Source organism: Fukomys damarensis, unplaced genomic scaffold, assembly GCF_012274545.1.
Source record: "Fukomys damarensis isolate Sample0158 unplaced genomic scaffold, DMR_v1.0_HiC HiC_scaffold_37, whole genome shotgun sequence".
Lineage (NCBI taxonomy): Eukaryota > Metazoa > Chordata > Mammalia > Rodentia > Bathyergidae > Fukomys > Fukomys damarensis.
This window is the reverse complement of record NW_022900949.1, coordinates 59,399,384-59,410,078: the sequence shown is the minus strand read 5'-3', so window position 1 is coordinate 59,410,078 and position 10,695 is coordinate 59,399,384.

Below are 10,695 nucleotides of genomic sequence, written 5' to 3'. Positions count from 1 at the left end.
GAGGAAAGATTGCCTGCTACTGAGAAAAGTGAGATTTTTAACTTTGTCTTTGCACTAAGGATATGATTTCTTCAAAGGTTTAAACCCCTTTTCACAGGAAGAAGATATTACCAGTTTCTTGCAAATATATCATCTTTACTTGGTAAAAGAGATACTAATTTGGGCTCCTGGATGTGAAGAAGAGATTGCCATGGTCCTGTCCAGCAACATCAGCTAAAATTAGACTTTAGCTCAGTTGGCAGGATCTCCTTTTTCTGTGTAAAGCTATCACAGGAGGTAAAGGGATCTGGTTCTTGCCATTTTACAACCAATTTCTTGCTAAGAGTGACTTCATTGGATGATCTCAACTGCACGGAGTAGGGGAAGCACCCTACATATTTCAGGCACCCTGGAAAGAGACTTGAACTCGTCCTTGATCACTACCATGGACCCTGGTCAAAGGTAGGCCCAGATCTTCCTATAGCTTTACTCCTGCTAAGATCAGACACTCATTTAAAAACATGGAGACAAAATATACCACTGCTGTTGGGTTTTCAGATTCACAGAAACTACAAAGGACAAACACCATGCGATGGGCTCCAGGCCTGAAACACAGGAGAAATAAAAGGCGTAGAGTCTCACCCTGCCCTCAAAGAGTTAACGACCTTCTTACAAATACAGCCTACAGCACAGAGACTGCCAGCCACAGCGCTGCCATCCAACACATTGGGAATGAGTAGTATACTAAGAGCTGTGAGAAGGAAGAGAAAGGGGAGGAGAAAAAAATAGTTCTGTGGCCTGGCATAGTTAAAGAGAGCTTCGCAAAGGATGTGGGACTTGTGTTGAGTTCCTGGAGCCCAGGAAAAGGAACGACAGTCCAGGACCAGCGAGTATAACTCAAAGGACATTTTCAAGTACCTGAGTTACAGACGTGAACTGTACATATAAGGGGTATAGCCCACTAATTTACTGAAGCTTGAACTGGCCCACCTATTCTTATTAAACTATGAGTTAACATTAACTGGGAAAGACTTGCTTTTATAAAATGACTAAATTAATTCAAGGGGAAGTAAATTAACGTGTGTTTCCAATATGACTGACCCAAATTACAACAAAAGCATTTGCTCATTTAACAAACACCGAGTGTCCACTGGTCCCAGACAATGTTCTATGGCCAGACCCTGGGACACAATGGAGAGAAGGACATATAAGGTTCCTGCCCGTGGAGCTTACAATTTGTTAAGGGAAAGACAGATGATAAGACAGATTAAATAAGCAAAGAAATACCAGGAAGTGAAAAGATGAAAATAAAAGCAAGTTATGTGCTATTCAGATTGGGTGGTCAGGGAAGGATTCTCTGGAGGAAGTCACACTTAATTAGAAACAGAAATGGCAAGAAGAAGAAGCTGAAAAGGCAAAATAGGGTGGCAGGGTCATTCTAGAAAAAAGGAACAAGAGTAAAGGGCCTAAGATAAATAGAAGTTTAATGTGTTCAAGACATGAAAAGAAGCCAAGGGCTGAAAAGTGATGAACAAGGGGCACGGGGTACAACATTAGCGAGGAGAACTAGATAGAACTTGGAAGGCTTTGGAGACTCAGTTTTGTCCTCAAAGGTATTGTGAAAAGCAAAGTTGGAGAAAAGTAGGCGGTACTTAAAGCATTGTGATGGTTAATTTTATGCATCAAACTTGATTGGGCTGAAGGATCCCATGATAGTCTGTAAAACATTATTTGAAGTGTATCTGTGAGGGTGTTTCAAAAGACTGAGTAAAGAATATCCACCCTGACAACGTAGGCTGGCATCAATCTGTCAAGGGCCAGAACGGAGCAAAAGGCAGAAGAAGGGTGAAATTGTTTTTGTTTGACCTAGGGGATCCATCTTCTGCCCTCAGATATCAATATTTCTTCATCTCAGACTGGAGCTTTCTATCATACTCTCCACAATCTTGTTTCTCTAGAAGCCCCTAACTAAAATAGTTATGGATTCCCTGGGTCTCCCTGAGCTCTTCTGCAAGTCACCCACTAATCTGAACCTAGTTCTTCTTGGCTGGATGGGAAAATAAGTGTCAGCTCTCCCCAGCCATTGCATGCATGGAATATTGTGCAAGGTATGCAGATAATTTTAAAGGTATATTATTATAATTATTATCTAGATGCCAACTGCATTTATAAAACTTAGTCAGTGGTCTCTGTTTTGTAAATCATTTCAAACCAATCGTTTAAACTCTATTCTTGTGCCAGGAAAGGTCTACAGAATAGACTGGCAAGCCCTATATGGGGCTATTTATAAAAGAATAAGACAGTCAAGATTGTGTGCTTAATGCCCATTTTACATGCATGGCTTGAGATGAGTCCTTTATGCATAATTCATATGGTCATTTTCAGGCTTTTACATGATTTCTCCATTAAGAGTTAATGAACAAAGAGGATGCCATGAGCCATGGCAACCAGGGTATGCAAATCTTTCTATCTCAGCCAACAGAAGAGTGTGGGTTGATTAATTAAGAAGATAGAAAAGGAAAGGGAGGTACATACATCCCTCCTTATGTTACTTGCCATTTATCAATGACGATTTTGAAAGGTAAAAGTGTGTGCACATTACCTTTTGGTTTGAGGGTACTGCTTCACCCTGTGAGCAACCATTTGAATACATGAAAAATGTTTGATTTCATTTTTTCTCCTCCTACAGAACAGCAATGTCACAAGGTGAAGTCTCAGAAGTAATATCAGATGACATCAGATTCCTGTCTCTTTATCGCATTTTACTTAACCTCTTGAAATCTCAGTTCCATTGTTTATGCAATGTATATTAGTCATATTCCAGGATAAATTAAGCTAAAAGCTTATATACAGATACACAAGAGATTTATGATAGGAAGTGGCTCATGAGAACAGGGACACCAAGAGATCCCACAGTACGTCCTCTGCAGTCTAGAGCGTCAGGTGTTGATATGATTTAGCCTGAGTGTAAAGGACTGAGAAGTGATAGGGACTGGAGGCCACTCCTGTAAGTCCTTAAGTCTGAAGGCTGAGGATATCTAAGGGCAGGAAAAGATGCGTGTCGCAGCTCAAGAAGTGAGAAAGAGCTCAGCCTTCCTTCACCTTTGTCCTCTATTCTAGTGGGCCCTCAGTGGCTTGGATGATGCCAGCCCTTGTTGGTGAGGCCCATCATCTTCACTCGGGTGATTCAAGTTCTAATATCTTTTGGAAACACCCTTATAGATGCACCCAGAAATAATGTCTGACCAGCTGTCTGGGCATCCTTTAGCCCAGTCAAGTTACATAAAATTAATCACTACACAGTATAAATAAAAATGCATGTACCTATTTGTCTTTGTACAATATGAGAGAAAAACACAAGGGTGTGAATAGAAAGAGGCACAAATTATTGAGACCACATCTCAAACAGGTTACCACAGTCCTGTCACTCCTAAGCCACTATGTCTGCCCTGGACCGTCTAGAGTTTGGCAGTAGAAATAAACGTCTATCTTTTTCATGCTACCATACTTAGGTCCTTTTTAAATAGCTGTTTAATGTGTCTCATAACTATATCACTGCCACGCAAAATTAGAAATGCCAGCTGGAATCAGCTCACAAAGGAACCTGAGGACTAGATTAAAAATTTGAGTAAATCCCTGAAGATGTTTGAACTGGGAAATAACTGTTTCCAGTAGATTAATTAGGCAGTAGGAATCACAGTGAGGAGAGACCGAAGTCAATTCCAGGAGCCATTGCCTGAACTAAAATAGTGACAGAGTTAGAAGAAGAGCAAAACGTGAGAGACACTGAGGAAGAAGAATCCTCATATCTGAGAGGGGCCAGGGGCGTGAGGTAAAGGAAGCAGAGGAGGACGATGATCGGGGGCTGGGAATCTGGGGAATCTGAGGTGCAGTTAGGGCATTTCAAGAACATACATGCTTATTTCAACAACTTTCTGGAGAAAATAATGTGTTCTCCTGAAGCGCATCCCATAGCAGGAACATCAGGCAATGGAGGACCGGCCAGGATTCATCACCCAAGTCAGTGGTGACCGAAGTCACCTCATCAGGGGCCATGGTCGCACTGACCTCCTTGCTCTGTGCTTCCCCAACATACCCTGCAGCCACCTGGCTCCGGTTACCAGCTTCCTCCTGGGTCTCCTTCAGTGTGAATCTCTTCGGTGCTAATGACTGGATTCTTTTCAGGTCTTAGTTTTCACGGTAAGCCAGGAGCCCAGAGTAGTAGGCATCTAATAGATGCATTGATGCCCGGAAAGTCCATAGCACATGTATAATGAATAATATTCTCTCGTCCTTTGAAGGTGACTTAGTTTTGTGACCATTCTTCCCTACCGTGAGCCTATTCAGCACTGTCAGGGAACAGTGGCACATGTCTGTAATTCCAGATACTCAAGGGGGTGGGAGGATTGTACATTTAAGATTACCCTTGGAAACTTAGCAAAATTTTGTATCAAAATAAAAAAGGCTGGGAGTGTAGCTCAGTGTGAGGTCCTGGGTTCAATCCCCAGTATAAAAAGATTTTACACATATAAAATTGTAATGATCAGATTAGAGTAATATATCCATCACCTCAAATAGTTATTTCTTTGTGTTGAGATCATTCAAAATGCTCTCTACCAGTTATTTTGAATGTACAATTAATTGTTAGCAACTATAATTACTTTGATGAGCTATGGAAGATTTGAGGTTATTTCTCCTGTCCAGCTGCACTTCTGTACCCATCAGCCACCACCTCCATCCCTTCCCCTTCCCTAGCCTCTGTTAAGCAGAGAATGAAGGCTTTATAGCTGGAGTAGAGGGGCTCAGGAGCAGGAAGTGGACGTGAGATGAAATTGGGAAGAGGCAAGAGTTCTGATTGGCAGGCGAAGGCCAGATCTTAAAGGGCCTACAGCATTCTAAGAAGTTTTAACCTGTTACACTGAATGCATTTTTAAGAACCAGTGTAGGCAGGCATGGTGGCGCATGCCTGTAATCCCAGCACCTGGGAGGCTGAGGCATGTGGATCATGAGTTTGAAGCCAGCCTGGGCTATATAGTGAATTTGAGGCCAGCCTGAACTATATAGCAAGACCTTGACTAAAAAGCAAACAACAACCAACCAACCAAACAAACAAACAAAATCCAGCGGAGATTCTAAAGTATACGAACTATAAGGAACAAAGTCTGGTGAATTGGAAGGGTGATCAGTCTTTTATTTGTAAGCCCACAGAATTCAGCTAACAGGACTACACAGTAGATTGATTTGTTTTGTGTGTTGAAAGCCACCATAGAAAAAGGCTTCCCTGAAATGAAGTGAGCAATTACAAGGTCTTCAGGATAAAAATATCGCTGCCTGGACTGCAATAGCATGATTATTTTAGGCAAGATCATAAAGGGGAATTTTAGTTATTTACTATTTAAAAATTAATTTTGTGGCCTGGACACCCAAGAAGGATCCTGAGAATGATAGGAAACTGGAACAATGGGCAGTATGTGGTCTGTGGTTGGAACATCATGAAAATGCAAAATATAAGATTTGGGTTTTTTTTTTGTTTTTTGCTAATGCAAAGCAGGATCCAAATTAGACCATCTTGTTGCATATTAGCTTCTCATTTCTAGGCTAAATGAACAGAAATCAAAGATGAGTCACCCTTACTTTGTGATTCTTTGTGATCACCAAGACTTTTATATGATCAGATATTTAACTAACTCCCAACAGAACTTGTACTTACTGAAGAGCTGGAACGAACCAGAGTGGAATCCTTTGGCTCACCCAAAGAGACTTCGAAATTTTTATTTCAAAAAGCAACAATAGAATAAGACCCATGAGTGCTTAGGACAGTTAAACTGTTTATGCTCTACTCAAAGAACAGATCAGATATTTCCATCAAGTGAGACTACAAAGCAAGACTGAATCAAAAAGCCAAGAAAGAAAGTCTCAGTATCTCTTTCCCTCTCTCTCCCTCCCTCTCTCTCCTTACCTCCTCTTTCTCTCTTCCCTCCTCTTCCTTCTCTTCCTCCTCCTCCTCCTATTCTTCCTCCTCCTCTTTCTCCTCCTCCCCCTCTCTCCCTCTAATTGCTGATTGATATGTTTCCTTACTAAGAGAATCTTCTAAAGGAAGGGATTGAAGTATTCAGATCTCTTTCTGAATTCCAGAAAAACATAGATGGTTCCAGGGGTAGCTTCAAAATAATGAATAACTGGGGCTCGGGATTTAGCTCAGTGGTTCTGCCTCCTGCTTTGCAAGCTCAAGGTCCTGAGTTCAATCCCAGGTACAACAATGGTAATAATAATAATAATAATAATAACAACAACAACTACTACTGTTTCTGGGCAAGCAGAAACCCCGTGGATCAGATAGAAGCTACATTTCCCTGTGAGTGCAGGTTTTTGCTTTGTTTTGTTTTTTTCTTACAGAAAATCGAACTCAGGACTTCATGATGTCAGGCAGATGTGGCACCACTGAGATGCAGGTTTTTACCTTATTCTCTGCATATGAAAAACCCGTAAGACACCTTCTTTCATATTCCTAATGTCCACTCTTTAGTATGGTATATTTTTTCTAAGCGACGATGTTAGTGCAGTTAGAAATAAAGGAGCTGAATGAGTCACCCCCTTTCCTCCACTTAACTCTAAACTGTACCCAACAGTTATTCCTGCTTCCATTATCATAACCGAGGTAGGCAATAAAATAATAAAAGCCTAGGACATCTCCAGTGCCCTAGAGGAGAGCACAGGCACAAAGTCCTGGTGCCTAGGGAGATTCAGTGTGTTTGGCGGGGACCTAAAGCAGAGGTGTCTGGCCTTTAAATTCTGAAAGCCTGAGTTATCAGCCCCCTTCTTCCTGTTGCTGCTGTGACCTCTGATCTGTGTGAAGTGCCTTGCGATCACCCTGGCACCTCTCTCGGTCTGTGTCATACCTTTTTGGTGTGGACCCTGGGCACAACTTCCTATGAGGTTCAATAAAAGGAGTTGCTCACTACTTACTCCTGAGTATATGCTTGCAATTCTTTCCTCATTGTATACAAGAACCTGGACTATTATTGTCCCTTTCAAATGTAACATCTGGCAAGCCAGCCGGGAGAACATTACCAAACCTCAGGAGATGTCAGTAGATGATAAGCCAGGGGCTTTATTGCACAGCAGTCCGCAGACTCCAGCAGACATTGAAGGTATCAGCAGCTCAGAGACCTTCGGAGACCTCAGCAGAAGTGGGCAGCCAGCAACCCTGCCAAAAGCTGTCCTCTAGTCTCCTTTTTAGAAGTGATCAAGACGGAGGGCACAGGATAAGCAGTGACCTGACCACGTGGAAATGACTTCTCTGTCTTTAAGGGAGATAGGAGGACACCTGCCAATTAGGACTTATATTTTCTTGATGAGTCACATAACGTGAAAAGCTTGTGTTGGAGGTGGTAGCAAGGATGCACCTAAACTGAGCCCAGTGGAAAAGGCCACAGACAGACCAGGGCTTTGGTGTAGCCACCTGCAGCAGAGGACCGGGAGACGTGGACCTGGCCTGCCTGAATTGCTTCTTTTCTCTGTGACGTGCTTGGTAACTTGCCCTAGACTTCCGAAGCACTTTGCTTGACGTGGAAGGTGTTTACGTCGCCCCATAGGTGACAGGCTCTTTTCCCAGTCTCTGCTTCCCTTTAGGCTATCAGAATGTTCATTTTATTTGATCGCTCCTGCTGGATAACTCAAAAAACAGAGTTAAGAGGCACAGTGTCTTCCCACAGGTGAAGAGAAAATTTTGTCTGTTTTAAAACTCCCTCCACTGCTTTGGCCTCAGGCAGTCATCAGCAAGCACAAGCTGGATCTAGCTGACTATTTCCTCTGGTCCTGAAGTCTGCCTTGAGCTCTCTCTTCTTAAAGTAGTTTACCAATATTGATTTCCTGTTCTTTTTACTCAGTTTTTCTTTCATTGTGATAACTGTGGCTTTCAGTTTAAAGTATTTGTAGCCTGTATTTGTGGACTGGATTTACATAGTGCCTGACTTTTTTTGGCAATTTTTGTCTCCAAACCTGTATTCTTTGTGACTAAGTTTTTCTAGGAACAGGTTTTATTCCCTTCTCAGACTTCCAGTTGATAGACTACAGTATCTTCTGGCAGAAATGCCCATTTTTCTGCCAGGGGAATGGAGAGCCTCCAGAGTTTGGGCTTTTGTTGAGTGAGGCCATTGCTTCCCCTTCCAAAGGAGGATACCAGATGATTTCAAAGTACACAGCCAGGGCGGCATCCCAGTTCTGGACTCTGTCTGTGTATGACTTCTTGTAGACACAGGGAAGGTTTTAAGGCGCAAAAGAGAGAGTGGTGTACAGCCAGGCAGGGCTGAAGATGTCCGGCCCAAGGGAGCTCAGCTTTATCAGCTTTGACAAAGCTGTAAGGGTTACAGAGGATCCAGAGGACGCCCTATCAGGTCCCCACTCGAGGGGACTGACGCAAGGAGAGATGCGGACAATCACAAAACCTAGTTTCTACCCCTTTTATCTACCAACCTGTCATCGGAAATGCCTCATCTGTTCCTTTTAATTGTGTCCTCAATCATTAAGAAGAGTTCAACACTAAGACCCTTTTAAAAAATCATCCTATATTCCCGCGTAATAAAAAAATGGCTTATGGATCCACTCGGGGAAAACAAGATATGGCCACCCCTCAGCAGCCTGAAATATAATGCCATATTTCAAGTAAATCCTCACTGTGAGGAACAAGAAAAATGGTCAGACATGCCTCACATTCAAGCTTTTATGGCCCTGTACCAGAGGCCTGATCTATGCCCTAGAAGTAACCAGTCCTTGGCTGATGCTGTGAGGCCTCCCTTCTGTCAGCTCCTCCTCCCCACAGGCTTCTCAACAACCTGCTCAGTCAGTAGTCGACTCCTGAGTCCACATCCTACTAAGTCTGGGTCTACCTACTCTAGGGCCCTAGCTTCACACACTGATTTAAACTCTGAGTCTAAGGAAGGCCAGATTATGCTAAGGCAGTACATTATTAGTCAGCTCCACATATTAGGAAAAAGCTCCAAAAACTCCAACTGGGCCCAAAAAGCAAAATAAGCCAACCGGTCAGTGAAGCTCGTTTAGTGTTCAATAGCTGTGATGAAGCAGAGTACAGAGAAGAACTGGGTAAGGAAAGGAGACAGGCTAAAGCCATGCTCGCCCTGTTAAGAAGGCTCACGACAAAGCCCACAGAACTAGGGGAAACTGACGTAATCCAAAAAGTGATAAAAACAAGTCAGAGTGCTTCAAGAGCAAACAAATGGGACACTGGGCTGAGGAAGGCCCTTGGAAACCACCTGGCCGGTGTCAGACCTGTCAAAACACAGAAGGAGACCCCTGGCATAGAAGAGGGACTTCCCTCATTCACAAAAAAGGATGAGGTCATCCCTCATGGTGACCAAGGAAGAAGGCCCACACAGCGGATGGTGATGGTGCCCGAGGAAGCCTGCAAGGCTCCCAGACCAGAGTGCTGCACATAATTCACAGTAACTTTAGATGTAGCAAACAAACAAATTATATTTCTCTACCATACTGGGGTGACTTGTTCAGTCCTAGTTTCTTATTGGGGTGAGCTTTCACCCCATTCTAAAGTTGTTGTGGGCCTTGAGGGAGTTAACCGGACAGCTTTCTTTACCCCCACTCTGAGTCTCCCTCTGAAAGATTTCCTCTTTCAAGATGCTTTTATGGTGATACTGGAGTACCCCATACCAAGAGTTAAGAGATAGTCATCCTACTCAGGGCCTCTCTGATAGTCACACCTCTGGTGACCGGTGTCCTAGAGGCTAGGGACTTGGTCCATCTGACCCCATGAAGCCCTGTGTCTTTGTGTCTGCCAGAAGCAGCTAGAGAAGACAGAGCTTCCTCCTTTGACTCCCCTCCAAGATTTTCAGGGACCAGGGCTCTCAAGAGGGAATATCGTACAGTTGGAAATAAAAGAGCTGAGTGAGTCACTTTCTTGCCTTTATTTAACTCTAAATAGTACCCAACAGTTATTTCTGCTTCCATTATCGTAAGAGAGGTGGGAAATAAAATATCAAAAGCCTAGGGCATCTCTAATATCCTAGGCGAGAGCACAGGCACCAAAGGCCTGGTGCCAAGGGAGATTCAGGGTATGGGGGGCACCTAAAGTAGAGGTGTCTGGCCTTGGAATTCTGAAAGCCTGAGTTATTGGTCCCCTTTGCTCCTCTTGCTACTGCTACCTTTGACCTGTGTGCCCTGCTTTTTGGTTGTCCCTGCACCAATTGATATTATTAGAAATAATAATATAATTAGGGTAGCCTTCTGATTTGGACTTAAGCAATTTACTCACTACAGAGGCCACAACTAACAATTTCTATAGCCACTTCAAGAAACAAAATTAATACTTACTCCTTTAAAGTGAGGAATGTTTATAATTTCTACTACAGATTCAGTGGTACCTTGGTTTGCAAATTTGATTCTTTCCATAATTCTGGTTGCAAACTTAGTTGGATGAGAATATTTCAAACAAAAGCTAAGAGATAATGCCATTATCACTTGAATGTGAAAGCAATTCTAAAGAATACACTTTTCATACTAAAATGATTGTAAATAAGAGTTCTAAGCTGTAAGACAAAATAGGAGCAAAGAGATGTTTTATGTGTGGAAAGTTAAATGAACACTAGCACAATGATAATGTCTTAATATTTTTAAAATAAACAGAATTAAAATACAGATAGCAACAGCATATAGGTAAGAAAACAGTAAATAGAATCAGGTATC